Source organism: Oncorhynchus nerka, unplaced genomic scaffold (genome assembly GCF_034236695.1).
Source record: "Oncorhynchus nerka isolate Pitt River unplaced genomic scaffold, Oner_Uvic_2.0 unplaced_scaffold_8536, whole genome shotgun sequence".
In the NCBI taxonomy this organism is placed as follows: Eukaryota; Metazoa; Chordata; class Actinopteri; order Salmoniformes; family Salmonidae; genus Oncorhynchus; species Oncorhynchus nerka.
The window spans coordinates 1-2,160 of record NW_027032785.1 but is presented as its reverse complement, the minus strand read 5'-3'; the positions used below and the strand labels follow the sequence as shown (position 1 = coordinate 2,160).

The following is a 2,160-nucleotide window of genomic DNA, read 5'->3' as shown; positions in this document are numbered from 1 at the left end:
AATCTCTGAATTTTTGGTGGCCTTCCCTGAGCCAGGATTCAGACACGGCAAGGACATCAGGGTTAGCAGAGTGTGCTAAAGCAGTGAGTAAAACAAACTTAGGGAGGAGGCTTCTGATGTTGACATGCATAAAACCAAGGCTTTTACGATCACAGAAGTCAACAAATGAGGGTACCTGGGGACATGCAGGGCCTGGGTTTACCTCCACATCACCCGCGGAACAGAGAAGGAGTAGTATGAGGGTGCGGCTAAAGGCTATCAAAACTGGTCGCCTAGAGCGTTGGGGGCAGAGGATAAGAGGAGCAGGTTTCTGGGCATGGTAGAATATATTCAGGGCATAATGCACAGACAGGGGTATGGTGGGGTGCGGGTACAGCGGAGGTAAGCCCAGGCACTGGGTGATGATGAGACAGGTTGAATCTCTGGACATGCTGGTTGTAATGGGTGAGGTCACCGCATGTGTGGGAGGTGGGACAAAGGAGGTAACAGGGGTATGCAGAGTGGGTCTAGGGGCTCCATTGTGAACTAAAACAATTATAATCCGCTAGCACAACAAACAGCAGGTAAAATGGCGTTGACTAGGCAACGGGGCCGACAGGTAAGACAAACAAGCAGAAAGGAGTACCGTGATTAATGGACAGTCCAGCGTGCGTCAGCTATGTAGCCAAGAGATCAGTGTCCAGGGGCAGCGGTGGATGGGCAGGGCTGGCGAGTGTTATCCAGGTTTTTTATTTTTATTTTATTTTTAAACTAACAATGACTAACAGCTTGTAGCTAGTTAGCTGAGATTAACGTCTGGAGGTTCTTGAGTGTGTCATAAAAATAAAAATAAGAGTAAAAGTAACAGCGATTCCGTATCACATTGGGTGAGGCAGGTTTCCGGAAGGTATAAACAAATTAAAAATCAAAAGATAGAAAGTAAATGGGGTCAGAGATGATTGGGACGCGGTGGTACAGACGGTTAGCAGGCCTGTGCTAACAAGCTAACAGTTCGTAGGCAGAAGCGCTAGACAAGGTAGCAGTTAGCGGACCGGAGCTTGACAAGCTAGCCGTTAGCAGGCCGAATTAGCAAGCAGGGAGATAGCGAGGGCTAGAGAGTTAACCTTTGGGGACGTCGCGATGGGGTGAGTCTGTTTATTCCTCTTCATGCGGTAGGCTGGAGATACAGCGATTCAGAAAGCTCGCGGGCCTTGGCCAGCAGATGGATCTTTGGCGATGTCGCAGCGGAAAAGCCTGTTGAAACCCCTCGGACGATTATGTCGGCGGACCAGTCGTGATGGATCGGCGGGGCTCCGTGTCGGCAGTAGAGGGTCAGTAGAGGGTCCAGGCCAATTGGCAAATTAGGTATTTTTGGACCTCTTCGGGTAGTCGGGAGATGGGCTTAGCTCGAGGCTAGCTCCAGGCTAACTGGTGCTTGCTCTGGGACAGAGACGTTAGCCAGGAGTAGCCACTCGGATTGCAGCTAGCTATTTACGATGATCCGGTATAAAGCTTCAGAGCTTGCGGTAGGAATCCGGAGATGTGGTAGAGAAAAAGCAGTCTGATATGCTTTGGGTAGATGTCGCGCTGGTGTCCTAGTTAGCGTTGAAGACCGCTAGCAGTGGCTAGCTAGTAGCTAGTTAGCGGCTAGCTTCTGGTGAGGGTTCCGATTCTAAAGCATAGAAAAAGCAGATCCGTACCACATTGGGTGATGCGGGTTGCAGGAGAATATATTCAGCCTGTGGTTGGGAAGTGAGATTAAAATATGTACGAAATATATACGGGAAAAAAGAGGAAAAAAAAAACTATATTTACACTATACAGGACGGGACAAGACAAAACACACGTCCGACTGCTACGCCATCTTGGATAAGAAAAAAAGATCTTAGATCTTCAGTCTAACGCTCTCCCAACTGAGCTATTCCGGCAATTCACTCAACATAATTCTGTGCCACCCTTGACAATTCACATGCATGTGACTCATAATTTGAGACTCAACATGTACATAATAGCCAGTATGGGGATCGAACCCATGACCTTGGCGTTATTAGAACCACACTCTAACCAACTGAGCTAAACGGCCATTTGCTACTTTGCTCAATTGTTGAAATGCACCGAGCATCTGCAAGTGCTGGCACGTCAACAAACAAGTCCACCAACAGCATAGCCTGACAAGACTGG

General features: G+C 48.4%; 1 non-coding gene across 1 annotated transcript; it reads right to left on the bottom strand.

Moving 5' to 3' along the window:
• Positions 1-1,988: 1,988 nt before the first annotated feature.
• trnai-aau (transfer RNA isoleucine (anticodon AAU)) lies at positions 1,989-2,062 on the bottom strand. The gene has a single exon. It is a non-coding gene; the product is annotated as a tRNA-Ile (tRNA).
• Positions 2,063-2,160: the final 98 nt, after the last annotated feature.